Source organism: Manis javanica, chromosome 2, assembly GCF_040802235.1.
Source record: "Manis javanica isolate MJ-LG chromosome 2, MJ_LKY, whole genome shotgun sequence".
Taxonomy (NCBI): domain Eukaryota; kingdom Metazoa; phylum Chordata; class Mammalia; order Pholidota; family Manidae; genus Manis; species Manis javanica.
Genome location: NC_133157.1, coordinates 129,731,904 through 129,746,680, shown reverse-complemented (window position 1 = coordinate 129,746,680; position 14,777 = coordinate 129,731,904). Strand labels below are relative to the sequence as shown.

Genomic DNA, 14,777 nt, shown 5'->3' with positions numbered 1-14,777 from the left:
TTTGTAACAAATCACCCCCACAACTTAGTGGCTGTAAAAACATACGTTCATTATCTCACAGGTTCTGCAGGTCAGGAACCAGGAAGCAGCTTAGCCAGCTTGTTCTGTTTTAGAGTTTCTCATGATGCTGCAATCAAGCTGTCAGCTGGAGCTACGGTCACCAGACGCTTGACCGGGCTGCGAGGTTATACCTCCAAGCTCACACACATGGCTGTTGGCCAGAGTTCCTTATCACATGAGTCTTGCCACGGGGCTGTCCATGACATGACATTTGACTTTCCCCAATGCAAGTAGTCTGAGAAAGTCGGAAAGCAATGCTGCAGTGCCTTTATGACCAAGTCTTGGAGCCATATACCTTCACTTCCACATTATCCTATTCATTAAAAGCAAGTCACAAAGTCCTACCCACATTCCATGGTACAAAATATACAGGGACAGGATCACTGGGAGCCTTTCTGGGGGCTGGCCTCTACAGGCTCAATCCCAAAGATTTCAGCTTAGCTGGTGTGGGATCCAAGCATTTTTTCCCCCCTTAAACTCTCTAGATACTCCAATGTCCCACCAAGGTCAAAACCTCACACTTTACAGTTTCTCCTAAATTACCTTCTCTTCAGCCCAACTTGTCAATTTAATCCCTTCCCTAAGTAGGTGCCTACTTAGCTCATCACCTACCTACTGCTAAAGTCTCTCAGGTCCTACATAGTCAGGCCAGAAGCAGGTGGCAGGAGGTCCCAGGGAAGCAGGGCCCTTCAGAACGGAGAGGTGGTGGCAGGGGGGTTGAAGTTCACACAGGAAACAGCACCCAAAAGCAAGATGATATAAACACTGGAAGGCTCTCGGGCTCCGGGAGCAAGCAGTTAAGCAAGGGGCCAGGCTAAGTCAGAAACCGGGAATGCTGAGGGCATGTGCCAACTCGGCCAGCAGGCCAGGGAGCAGCGACATGGACCAACAGCAAGGACACCCCACAAAGCAGAAGCAGCCTGCTGGCTCAGCCCCAGCTGCCTTCCTGCTCTTCACCCTCCAAGGGCCAATCCCAAAACACACCCTGAAAGCACCACAGGTGATGCCAGCCAGAGGCAGCCTGAGGTGTGAATTCAGAAAGAGCACAGACAGTTGGGGCTTCCTGGCTGAGGCAGTTCAACCCCTCTCCCTGTAAGTGAGCTTTCCAGGCTCGTTATCCTGGTGGCATTGCCATCCACAAGAGGAAAGTTGCCTCCAACAAAAATAAATGTAAAATGAGTATGATCTACACATCAGTGGGGAGTGAGGTGTCCATCATCACAGATGGTTTATTCATCTTTGTGTAATGAAACACAAACTGTAGTTGTGTATATTTCCAACCAGTTCTCTCTCTCTGCTCACTAAAGAGGTGTCTGGCTTTGCCTGATCAGTTGCTGTCTGCTCAGGTCCTCTGGCCTTTTGTAGCACAGAATCTAGAGAAGAGGGAGGAATGAAGGACAAGAGGGATCAGAGCCAGGGGTTAGGGAGGGTGAAGCAGGCGGGTGGGGGGGGGGTTCTGAAGAGAGGTGGGGAGTATTTGCAGTATGTGAGAAAATGGATGGGAGAGAAAAGGGTTGCAGAAAGAGAAATGTTTATCAGAATGGAGTCTCTTTAGGATGTCCAAGCACAGCAATCTTTTTAAAAACTTACATGGAAATTTTTTAGTTGATAGAGTCTGTTCTTTTGATAATGATCATGTTTTGAGACTGGATCATGGGGACCCCACTTTAATGAGGTTGCATGAGTATCCACATTAGTGTCCACACAGAGGTGACACTAAACTTAGGGAGAGTCCAAGGCACTCCAAATAGGCACTATGACTGAATTGGTGGCTGTCTGGGAGGCCACATCATAAACAACCTTTTATGCCTTTGAACTGTACCCTGGAAATAGTGGGAAGCCAGTGAAGAATTTCAAACAAAGGGGTCATGGATTTGATCTGGGCATATGGATAATGGAACATGTACAGAACTAGAGGCAGAAAAGCTAGTTAGTTTAGGTAAGAAGTGAAAGGAAAGGAGCGACACATAGCAGCAATTCACCGGAGAGTTCCGCCTTATTAGGGAAAGGTGCTGGGTTATATAGGAGGGGGCATGATTGATTGAGGTGTCACTTCTACGGGGCTGGTGGCTGTTGGCTAGGTGCTGGGATTGGGAGGGGGGCAAGAGGTGATTGGGCTTCAGGTGGCGCCGGCGGGAACTGAGGACCCCGAAGAGAAGCCGGAAGTTTGCCATCTTACTGGTGGGGACCCTTCATTCCCCCCTTTCTCCTCTATGGGTTTGTGGACGTTGCTTTCTCTCTGGCTGCTTCCTGCTGAACAGGGGCGGAGAAGGGAGTGAGGGCTTGAGGATTGGGAGGAAAGGGTTGATAGGACTCCCCGCAGTAAGGACGAGTAGATGTGGACTTCTTCAGGTTTGGAAATCAATGAAGGTTCCCTGTAACCATAGGTTGAGGACCGGTTGATTCCAATGGTGCCAAGAGGATATGGGTGTCAGGAGCCAGGCGTCTGCGGCTATTGTTTCCAGGAACAGTTTCCAGTGGAGAGAGGGGTCCATCTCAGCGTGTGGTGAGGAGGTCACGTGAGGGTGAGGGATCTTCTGTGGCCAGAAGCTGGTAGTTCCTGAGTAAAAGCTGGTTGAAAGCTTGATTAGAGATTTTTCCGACTTGGGATTTGATGAACTTTATTATACAGGGTAAGAAGAGACAGGCGAGAAGAATGATTATTATGGGGCCTGCAATGGGCCAGAGCCAGGTGAGGAGGGGGTTTGTTAGTATTGAAGAGAATGGGTTGGAATTGGAAGCAGAGTGGAGACTGGAGGCAAGGTCGGTGAGTTTGGTAATGTCAGTTTCTACAATGCCAGATTCGTTGATGTAATAGCAGCACTCTTCCCAGAGGAAGACGCAGGTGCCGCCCTTCTCGGCTGTAAGCAGATCTAGGGCCTGCCGGTTTTGAAGGGTGACTTTAGCTAGCGAAGTGACCTGTCTTTGGAGAGAGGCTAGAGAATCGGCAGTGGATGTCAGGGCTCCCTCAAGTTTGGCGTTGAGATCTCTAACTGCCTATAGAGAGTGACCCAAGGCTTCTCCCGAAAACCCTGCCCCAATGGCTGAGGTGATCAAAGAGCTACTGACCATGATGGGAAGGAAAGCAGCTCTTTTTGTGCGCGAGGGCAAGGGAGGTTGGAGCTCAAGAAATTCTGCCATGCTGTAAAGTGTTAACTGTGGGATTAGGGTGACGAGAATGCAGGGTGTATCGGAGTTGAGAGGCAGTGAGTTGAAAAGACTATTACACTAAAAGAAGTGTCCCGGTTGCGTAAAAGTCTTAGAGCTGGAGGTAGGGGTGTAGATAGAGAGGCAGTGAAGTGCGCTGGAGGGGGGTGGAGTTGGGCCTACACAGTGGTGGATGGTGAGATTATCTGCGTATTCTGGTTCCCATAGGGGTATGTCTGCCAGGGGGCAGAGGGGTTGTCTTTCTGCATGGAAGGAGTAGTTGGAAATATTAAGGGGCACGGCGGCCAGCAGTGGGCGCTGTAGTGATGCGCACAAGAAACAATTGGCTGTGTTAAGGGTGTGGTTGAGAAAGATGGTGGTGTCCTGAATGAGCTGTAATGAAGAGTAGGAGAAATGGGAAGAGGGGCGGGGATAAGAAGATGAAGAGGCGCTATCAAGAGTTTGGATAATGACTTTTTCGGAATGTCTGCTATCTGATGCAACTTGAGAGATCTGGGAATGAGAGGGAACATTCTTTCGAGAGATATGAAGGGTACTGTGGGGGGTCGAGGACTCCCCGTAGTAAACTGAGGCTGTGACTCTGGCAGCCCATCGAGAGTCCCAGGGATCTGGGATTGATAAGGAGAATGAGCTGTTGGGATATTTCATGAAACGGTTGGAGGAGTAATACTGTGGGTACCGGGAGTTACTCATGTAGTGAATGGCGCAAGACCAGTAGGGACATCTCCCGTAGGTATCTGGCCATCACCTGCAATAGGCTTGTTTTTGGTCATAGAGGAAGCAGAGGTAGGGAGAATAAGGGTAGCTGCTAGTGAACACTTCAGTGGAGGGAGGAAAGTGGAGGTATAAAGGCTCAGAGCAGCTTTTCAGAGGGCAGTCTGGTGTGGCAATGAGGGCAGTAACTTTTGTTTGATGCTGTGTGTAAGTCTGTCTGACTTTGAATCGCCATACAAAGGAGGCTGGGGTGGTGGGGAAGACAATAGGAATGAGGAAAAAAAGGCGAGAGAGCAGTAAAGGAGGAAAAAGTCATGATTCGGGTATGGATGGCAAAGGGGGTGAACGGGATTTTGGAGGAAAGAGGACAGTAAGGTCAGGAGTCTGGAGGGAGGGAGAGTCTGTAAACTTTTGTAAGTTAAGAGATCTTTTAGGTGATGTGGGGACAGAATGGTAAGGGGCGCCCTGAATGTCAGTTTATGAGCTTCTTTCTGCAAGAGCTGTCTAGCGGCTAATGCTCGTAGGCAGGGGGCTCATCCCCGAACTGTGGGGTCTAATTGCTTGGAGAGATAAGCTACTGGGGCAAAGGATGGGCCATAATATTGGCTTAGGACTCTTAGAGCTTGACTGGACCTCTCATGAATGTGTAATGAGAAGGGCTTCGACAAATCAGGAAGATGGAGAGCTGGGGCTTCCACAAGGGCTTGACAGAGCTTAATGAAGGAGTCTCGGGGTGAGGAGGATAATGGTTTTTTAGAGGGGCTCTTGCTGAGGTTATATAGGGGTCTTGCCAACAGGGTGCAGGGAGAAGTTAGGGATCTACGTTCTAAAATATCTAGCTAGGCTTAGAAAGGGCCTAGAAAGGAAAGGATTTTTGTCTTGGTTTTGGGAATGGGCAGGTCAGAGAGGAGCCATTTTCTGTCTAAGGTAATGGACTTTCTTTGTTGAGATAGAAGGAATCTGAGGTAAGTGAAAGGAGGGGAAGAGATTTGAGCTTTGACGGGGGATACTCGGTAACTTCTGGAAGGTAGAAAGTTAAGTAGGGAGGCAGTGTCAAGTTGAGACTGTTCCCACGAGAGACTGCAGAGTAGAAGATTGTCTATGTCTTATAAGGTGGACTTGGAGTGATCATGATGAAACTGTTTGAGGTCCTGAGCTAGGACCTGTCTAAAAATATGGGGACTATCTCGGAAGCTTTGTGGCAAAACTGACCAAGTGAGTTGTTTAGAATGTCTTGTGTATGGGTCCGTCCAGGTGAAGATGAAAAAATCTTGGGAGCAGGGGTCTAGAGGGATAGAAAAATGGGTCTTTGAGATCTAGGACTGAGAAGTGGGATGCTGAGGCTGTATGGATTTGGAACTAAGGGATGGATAGGGACAATGGCTATGTTGATGAGGCGAAGGTCTTGGACAAGGCGGCAAGATCCATTGGTTTTTTTAACAGCTAATATGGGGGTATTAAATGGGGAGTGAGTGGGTCTGCTTGAATGATGGGTTGGAGGCCTATGAGGGCTGAAGTGGTTAGGGGGTATTGGGCCTGACAGATATACTGAGAGGGGTCACATAATTTGATAGAGGCAGGGGGACATAGGGCCACGGAGGGGCTTGTAATGTCCCAAACTTTGGGATTTACAGGGTGTATGAGGGCAGAACCGGAGATTTCATTGGGTAGAGGGGGGTCGTCGGCTATGAGGGCCATCAGAGTACTGGGGGCTGTGGGAGTGGATATAGTTATGGAAACGTGGAAGAGGGAAAGGATGTCTCGTCCTAGTAAAGGGATGGGACACTGGGGCATAACCAGGAAGGAGTGGGAGAAAGGCATGGGATTGTCTTGGATTGTGCATAAAAGCGTGGGTGGGGGGTTTAATGGGAAAATCTGTTTACCTCCTACTCTGACTATAGGAGTAATGGCTGGCGTGGTAGGGCCCCGGTATTCTCACAAGACTGAGAAGGTGGCTCCTGTATCTAGGAGGAAGGAGATGGGGTGACCGTCTACTGTTAGAGTAACCCTGGGCTCCTGTTTGGTGATGGAAATGGTCGGGCGAGAAGCCCCCGGACCCCATCAATCTTCTTCTGCCAGCCCCACTATGGCGGGCTTAGGATGGGGGTTGTTCGTCCAGCCTCCCCTTCGGGTGGTTGGGCAATCAGACCCGCAGTGGCCCTTTTTGTGGCATCTGGGGCATGGGGTGGTAGGAGATCTGGGGGAGGGGCACGCCCTTGACCAATGTCCCTCTTTTCTGCACTTGAAACAAGCTCTTGGGGGGGCTTGTTTGTAGAGGGGCGCCCAGGTTGTGGTTTTATCAGCTGGGCCAACATCTGGAAATTGGCCTGATCAGCCTTTTGTTTACGGCATTCTTTCTCCTCCTCCCGCTTATGGAAGACTTTAAAGGCCACTGTTAGGATCTCAGTCTGTGGGGTAGCGGGGCCCTGTTCTAACTTTTTGAGTTTAGCTTTAATGTCGGGGTAGCCTTGAGCTAGGAAGTATGTCATAAGGACATGTCTTCCTTCAGGTGTTTCTGGGTCCAGGCTGGTATACTGTAATAGGGCTTGAGTGAGTTTGTCTAAGAACTCGGAGGGGATTTCATCTCTCTTTTGAATTATGTCTTGGAGCTTTTGAAAATTGACTACTGCCCTTTTTCAGACCTGCTATTAAGCAGGAGGCAAAAATATCTCAAGAGCGGAGACTCATGGCGGTGTTATAATTTCAGTGTGGGTCTTGTTCGGGGACAGCAGTGGGGCCAGGGGGATAAGTGGGGTCAGTCCTGTGGGTTTCAGTAGCCTGCATTTGGGCGAAGTCCTAAACTCGTCTACGCTCTTCAGGGAGGAGAGTATTGGCCAGGAGCATGAAAATGTCATGATGTGTGAGGCTGTAAGACTGGAGGGTCTATTGAAACTCCCTGATGTATGTCATGGGATCAGTGGAAAAGGAACTTAGGCGTTTCTCTAGTTGGGCTAAATCTCTTAAGGAGAAAGGGATGTGAACGCGCACGCTGCCTTCGGATCCTGCTACCTCCCGAAGGGGGGCGATAATTTTGGGAGGCTCTTGGGACTGAGTCTGAGGGGGACTGAAGGGTTCTGGCTCAGTCTGTGGGGGAGTGACGCGGTCTAGCCGTGCCTAGTCGAGCAGGTCCTGAAGTGCAGAAGGGGGGCAAAGAAAATACAGAAAGATAGAATCGGACCCACATGTCGCCAGCTAGCAGCCCAGCTGCTTACTTCTGCCGCTCTAGTTGGGCTTGAACTCATGACTTTGAATTAAGAGTCCCATGCTCTACTAACTGAGCTGCAGCAGGGCTCTAGTTAATTGCTTATGGAATACGTAAACAGAATGTTCTTTGTTCTCCATTCCTGCCACATCTGCAAGTGGGGGAAGGGCATATTTAGAAGCAGGGGCGGTGTTTCTACACATCTTCAAGGTCTCCCTATTTTCAGAGTGAGGAGTCTTGGCAAGATATGTTTTTGTGGACAGATAACTTCTAAGGACTGCACCGGTTGTTCTCTAGCTTGTGCCTTCCCATGCTGCGTTCAGACATGGGGGAAGGTGCTTTCCCATTCTCCCTACAAACATGTGAGAAGACAAAGGCGGTCCCTAACAGGGGAGAAACAGGTGATGAGGGCAAAGACGGAGGAGGCTCTTGGGACCTAGTTAAAGGGGGGCTGAAAGGCTCAGGCTTAATGTGCAGGGAATGAAGGTGGAGGAGGTGAGATGGGGGAGGAGATGGTTGGGGAGGAAGGGAGAAGGGCTGTTGTAGGAGAAGAAGGGGAAGGGAGTGAACAGGAGGCTTCTGTGGGGGCGGCGGCTTGCAGGCTAGGAGAACTTGGAAGGGGGCGGGGAGAGGAGGAGGCGGAAAGCTTCGATATAGGGAATCTCCTTCCATTTTTTCAGGCGCTGGCAGTAGTTAAAGATCGCAAGTGATGTTAGGATCAAGAGTTCCCCCTGCAGGCCATTGGTTTTTATTGTCTAGGGGGTATGCCGGCCAATCTTGGGAGCAATATTTACGGAGAAGTTTTGGTTTTATATCAGGCATCAGGGAGAGGGTAGCCAGATGCTTAAGCAGGCATTCAAGAGGTGAACTTTCAGGGAGGGATGAGGAGGCTCCCATGGCTAAAGGACAGAGAAGGAGACAAACAGGGGAAGACGAACGGAGATCCTCGGACTGGAAGCAGACCGCAAGGAGACAAAGGGCGTCCCCGATGATCCTTGGTGGTCTGCGGAAACTCGTATACGAGTCGGAATTTCTTGGGAAGTGTGGGTCGTCACCCAGACTTCCCTAAGAAGGCAGAGTGCCGGAGTCACGAGGTACCTAGCGCTAGGCGTTTTCGGCTGACGGAGCAGAAGGAGGAGGGGGGGAAAGGGAGCGTTCTCATCCACAAAGGAGTCACCTCGTTTATGGCTGTTGGAGGGGGGTGCCTGAGAGTTGGCCGCAGCCGTGAAGGCCTGAGGCGGGGAGAGTTCCCTCCTCATCCCCGAGCGTCAGGGCCTTGCCGGATGATCACGGTCAATGGCACTGCGATAGCTTGGGGAAGAGTGGCCCACCCCGGGGAAATTTTGCTTAAAAACTTTCAGCACTGATGGAAGGGATGGTGAATGCGTTTATGACTGTCACAGGAGGGGCCTGAGCGTTCCCCGCAGCCATAAAGACTTGAGGCGGGGATTTATGGCTTTTGGAGGAGGGGCCTGAGGGTCCGCCGCAGCCGTGAAGGCCTGAGGCGGGGAGCGTTCCCTCCTCATCCCCGAGCGTCAGGGCCTTGCCGGACGATCACGGTCAATGGCACTGCGATAGCTCAGGGAAGAGCGACCCACTCCGGGGGGAAAACTTACCTAAAGGCCAGAGAGGAGTGGTGAGTGTGATGAGCCAGCGCCGGAAAAAGAGGACGAGGGCAAGCTGCTGCTGGTGTCGGGGGAAGACGGGGCCCAGTTGGGGTGTCCCGTCTCCCGGGTTTCGGCACCAATGAAAGGAAAGGAGCGACACATAGCAGCAATTCACCGGAGAGTTCTGCTTTATTAGGGAAAGGTGCTGGGTTATATAGGAGGGGGCATGATTGATTGAGGTGTCACTTCTACGGGGCTGGTGGCTGTTGGCTAGGTGCTGGGATTGGGAGGGGGGCAAGAGGTGATTGGGCTTCAGGTGGCGCCGGCGGGAACTGAGGACCCCGAAGAGAAGCCGGAAGTTTGCCATCTTACTGGTGGGGACCCTTCAAGAAGTATTTAGGTAAGAAGGCAGAGGTGTTAGTCTAGGTAACAGATAATAAGGGCCTGTGCTAGGACAGTAGTAAGAGACTACCAAAGAAAGAGACCAGATATGAGGAACATTCAGGTGCTGTAATCAATAGGACTTTGTGATCTCCCAGCTCTATGATGGGCCAGGGCCATATGCACTGAGAAGGAGCAGGTGCTGAGAATGACTCTCAGAGTTCAGCTTTGGTGTCTAGGGTAGGAGATCAAGACAGACTTCATGGATGTAAGGAATTCAGAAGGGGAGCAAGTACTGCACTCTGGTTAAAGACAAAATTGATCAGAAAGTACTTGATCAAACACAGTAATGATGCATTGTCCTTATGGCTCTCATTAACAGTTTTCAGCTCTTACAACAGGTCTCTCTGGAAACATATGGAGATGTAACATTTATTTAACTATTTTTCAACAATTACTAGTTCTTCTGTTCAAGGTAGTGTGGTTACCCACATCACCCATGCACAGCCCCCAGATATAATCCTTTGTTGAAATTCTTCACTAGCGATCTGCCCTTTCCAGGTTATATTTCAAAGGCATAAAAGGTTGCTTATGATGTGGTGTCCCGGACAGCTGTCAGTTCAGTCATTGTGCCTATCTGAAGTGCCATAGACTCTCCATAAGGTTATACCTCTGTGCCTTTGATTGGGCTATTTCCTCCAGTGGATTGTCATTCTGTCCTCTCCGCCTGGAGGGCACCCACTGTGTCTGTACATTTCAATTATCAGCCATCATGGAGACAGTGAATTCCCTCTTTGTTTTCCCTACTGCATCCCAGAGATAATTCCATCGCAGCCTTTATAACCCTGAGGCACCTGTTATTTTAATGTCTGTCTCATTCAACAAGGTTGAAAGATTCTTAAGGGTGGACCTTATCCTGATAGTGCAGAAAAATTATCACTTTATTATTATGAATATTGTTCATGACCATTTTGTTGAGCACGTAATATGTGGCAGAGGCAACACTCTTTCCACCACTATGCTGCCTTTTCATTTTTTGTCATTTTTATTGCCTATACCTAGCAGTCTAGCATACCGTAGGCACTTATTAGATTTTTTAAACAAATGAATGGGTATCTATTTGTTGAGAAAAAATCAGCAGGAAGTTTAAGTTTGACACTTGTTACGTCTCTTCGCTGGCACATGTGAAGCCTATAAATTGATATCCTGCTGACTCCAAAAAGTAGGTTTTTAGGAATAAATGAAGCAAATGTAACCAGTCTCTTTAATATACATATATATTCTTGCTTTTATATTTCTACAATAACAGATGACTGAGGAATTACTTTTAACAGTATTCTAATAGGAGGGAAATATAAATACGAATAGGAGCTTTTAATCAAGTGTAATCCATATTATAAGACATACCAACCTAGTAATTATGTCTTTATTATTTTGTGATTTGATTCCTGAAGCATGGGGCATTATAAGTTTTTCATGGTGGAATATCTTAATAATTGTTGAATCTGATATATGGGCATATGAAGCTTCATTTTAGTATTTTCTCTGGGTGTGTTTGAAAGTTATCATTATAAAAAGATGAAAACATTTTTTTATGCATTATTGTTTTAGGACCTCTCCTTGCAATAGATTCAATAGTAACTTTATAATGGCCTCCTATTCCTCTCCTAAGCCCTTCCTTTTCCTAATACACAAGCAGACCACTGTCAGTGAGGTCACTTTGGTGAATGCTAGATCAACTGTGACACATTATGTATTTTATCTGGTGAAACCATTCCTCAACGTGTGCAATGAATTCACTCTTGGCTTGATCTGATTTGCCTGGATGATGTATGCAGCAGTGATTCAGGCCTAAACAGTCACCTAAGGAGGTAATCCTTCTTCAGGGGACAGCCCAGAGCCTATGAGATGTGGTTCGTAATGGGCATGATGATGGCAAGATTTATCTGCTGGATGGGGACATGGTTAATGATATTTTTCAGCACCAGGAAAAGCCCGAGACTAAGAAGCATAGCTGCTTCAAGTCTACAGCTTAGAGCAAATAGAATTTTCCTTACTTTCTGAAAAACCTCAGCCAGACCTCTGAGTCCAGGAGATTTGCAACATGAGGCCCAAGAAGGTGTTAACCACTCCCCCGGCAGGACCTATAAAAAGAAGAGCAGATGTGCAAATAAATTTGGCAAAGCATCAAACTGTCCAAATTCATGAGGGGGGAAAATCTAGGTTCAGATTATTTTGTTAAGTTTTGATGGGAGATAGAAAACCAGCATGGAAAGAAAAATGTTTTAGAGTCAGATACAGATTCTGATGCCAGTAAAGCCCCTAGCAATTTGTGACCTTGGATACTGTGTAAGCACTCTGAGTTCCCACCATCTCAGGTAAAAGATGCTGGTGATCTCATAGAAATAATACATGTAAAAAAACCAGCACGATGCCTGAAACATAGGAAGTTACCCACAAATGATAGATGTACTGTCTTAGAAGATTTTTTATTGAGTTTACAATGTTTCAAGAGGCACACAAGAGAGAAAATAAGTGTTGGCCTTATAGATTAGAAAGAAAATCCTGAGGAGAGCAGAGAAATAATAAATTACGTGAAGACAGGTAAAGAAGAAACCAGAGAAATTAGCATGTTGCCAACAGGAATAGAGGGGAATATGGCAGCTAAGTTTTTCTTATGTAGATTTCAGTTTTTCAGGACTTGCTCCTGGTTTTACACGATGTTAACTTACTCAAGTTAAGCCCAAACCTTCTGAACATCGCAAATGTCATTGCATTGGTTTGGAAGCTTTTAGCACTGCCACGCACCATCCCTACAAGTTATGGGGCAGTGTAGGCCTGAATTTTGATCTCAGCATCCACTGCCCATAAAAGAAGCAGAATGGACAGTAGCTTAAATATTGCTAAACCCAGCCATGTTACTAAGTTATGCATCTTCCATTTCCCCCGTCTCTGTAAAAACTTTACAATTCATTAATTTTGTGGGATTTCAGGATCACAAGTGTGTAATTCTTGGTAAGTGCTGTCCCATATGCTCTGGCAGGGAAAATGAGCATAAATGGTTCCCAGCCACATGTCAGTGCCAGCCCAGAGACTCTGGGCACAGACCTAGAGATGCAGCTTTGACTCAGATGTTTAACATCTGCCTGATTTATGGCCTCCTTGATTTACGAAGAGCTCTGGTAAAAGCTGCTGGGGAGCATTTTGATGCCACTTGTCTTCATTTTCCCCAATAAATTGTAGTGGTGTTACAAAAGCAAATGCATCAGACAGAGTCTATTATGGTATAAGAACAGCAGCATCCTGGGGAGAGCACAATGTATGTGGCATACAAAATATCATTTAGGGCATATTTTGAAATACACAGAAAATAAGGAATAAAGGCATTAAGATTCTCACAGCCACACTAACTAGGCCACATGATTATCTACCCATCAGGTTGTATATGGTATAAAACAGAGCAGACAAGTGTTACAATTAGACCCAAAAGTCAATCAGCCATCTGCAGTGTGGAATGATCAACCCTAACAGTCTGATTATATTTTGTTTGTACTATGACATTTTACATGGCTTTTACCTTATCTCCTACCTTGTAAATAGTGCTATGATCACTTACATCTCTCCCCTATGCTCTTTTCCCTAGTTCTTCCCTAGGTCAGGAAACCCCATGGATTTTCACCTAAAAGCTTCACACAATTCTACCTGGCACCAGTCACTCCCTTAACCAATCTCTCCTACAAATTATGGCCAAATTAATCTTTCTAAACCCTATTCTACTCATATCAACCACTGCTCAAAAACCACCAATAGACTTTCTCATCTTTTAAAACAGCCACTATACATTTCATGGGTAATTGGCTATGCGGATCTGGTCTTCTGGAGGACCTTCCCCATCCCCCTGACTCTAGTCGATTTTTGTGTCTTCCTCATTTGACATTGAACTCTCTGACAGCATAGTGCCAGCATGTAATAGGTGTTCATTAAATATTTGCTGAGTGCCTAAATGAATGAACTTGCTCATACACAGCAGCTGGCAATATGAACTGCTAAAAATTCTTCTGGACTGTAATTTGCAAATATCAATATTCATTAGAAAATTCATAATCCTTGACCTTAGAATAATATTTCTGAGAACATATTCTCAAGCACTCATTCAGTGGGGAAATGATGTTTATGATGTATTTTCTCTAATAAAGAACTGTTGGAGTGAATTAAAGTAATAAGAGAATGGTTAAGTAACAAGGTAAATCAACTCAGATGAAATGATAAAGTCAATTAAAATGAATATGAAGACTGAATAGTCACATGGAACACTCTTACAACCTATCTCTTTTTAAAAAGCATTATTAAAAGTTAAAATTTTATCTTGTCTTATCCACTTACCTGGCAAGGACGGTAAAAAAAAAAATTCTTAGAAGCAAAAATGGTGGTATTATAGAAAAACTGTCCTTTCTATTTGGATTTCCATCAGTGTTACAGTGCAAGTGAAAAGGTCATCTTCCTGCCTAACACATGAGCACTTCAATAGCTCCCTATCTTATGGGCTAAAATCCAGATTCACCCTAGCATTCCAGACATTGTGGAATCTCTTCTAAACCTATATTTCTAATTTATCCATTTCCTAATGATGTCTAGTAGGATTCTTTCCAACTTGAGGCTATCATGACTGCTTCTCCGAATGCTCTTGTATACATTTCTTGGTGCTCATGTGTATATATTCTTGTTGGATACCTACCTGGGAGTAGAATTGCTGGATCATAAGGTATGTATATTTTTAATATTAATAGATAATTTTCTAAAGTATTTGTGCTAATTTCTATTCCCACCAAGCAATATATGAAAATTCAGATTGTTCTATATCCTTACCAAAACTTTTCATTATCAGTCTTATGTTTTAGCCTGCTCCTGTTAGTATGAAGTGTTATCTCATTGTCGTTTTGTTTACACTTCCCACGACTAATTAGACTTTTTTTTGTTTATGGCTTATTCAAATATTCTCTTTTATGAAGTGCCTACTCAAATCTCTTGCCCATTTTTCAATTGGGTTGTCTGTTATTTTCCTATGGGTTTATGGACATTGTGTATATATTCTGGATGCAAATTCCTTGTTATATGTGTTGCAAATATCTTTTCCCACTTTGTTGTTTGCCTTTTAACTTTCTTAATGATATCTTTTGATGGATAGAAGTTTTTAATTCCAATAAGTCCAGTTTATCCCTTTTCTTTTATGATTACATTTTTACTGTCTTGTTAAAAGAGGCTTTTCCTATCCAGGGGTCCTATATTATCTTGCAGAAGTTTTATGTTTGGTTACTGATACTTTGACCTACAATCCATGACCTAGAATTTATTTTGGAGTAGGGTGTGTGATGGGGCTGTTTTTGTTTTACTTTGGTTTGGTTTTTGCCCTATAATGCTCTTCTCCATCACTCCTAGTTCCCTACATAGACTTTTCTTTCATTCTGCACACTTGTTCTCATACCTTTCTCCCCAACTTTGCCTGCCTTTTTTATCTCAGCTGTCCAGACTCTACCCACCCACCAAGATCTAGCTTATATCCCATCCCATGTCCAGTACCTACTCCCCAGAATTAATTTCTATTCCAGCTATTTCTCCCTACCATATACTCTCAAAGCATGTTTTCT

General features: G+C 45.9%; 2 protein-coding genes across 22 annotated transcripts in view; one reads left to right on the top strand and one right to left on the bottom strand.

The window, feature by feature from the left end:
- The window catches only part of TASOR2 (transcription activation suppressor family member 2), a 251,539-nt gene that overhangs the window by 126,067 nt on the left and 110,695 nt on the right, over positions 1–14,777 (top strand). The window lies entirely within an intron of this gene.
- The window catches only part of LOC140847871 (neuroepithelial cell-transforming gene 1 protein-like), an 89,981-nt gene that overhangs the window by 44,053 nt on the left and 31,151 nt on the right, over positions 1–14,777 (bottom strand). Inside the window, exon 2 of one of the 3 annotated variants that reach the window (XM_073229420.1) lies at positions 11,190–11,276. The exons of 1 other annotated variant lie outside the window; for it this stretch is intronic. The gene's annotated coding sequence lies outside the window, so the exon portion shown is untranslated. Of the gene's footprint in view, positions 1–11,189; positions 11,703–14,777 lie in introns of those variants that run through there. One more of the 3 variants, XM_073229421.1, reaches the window with a different exon arrangement.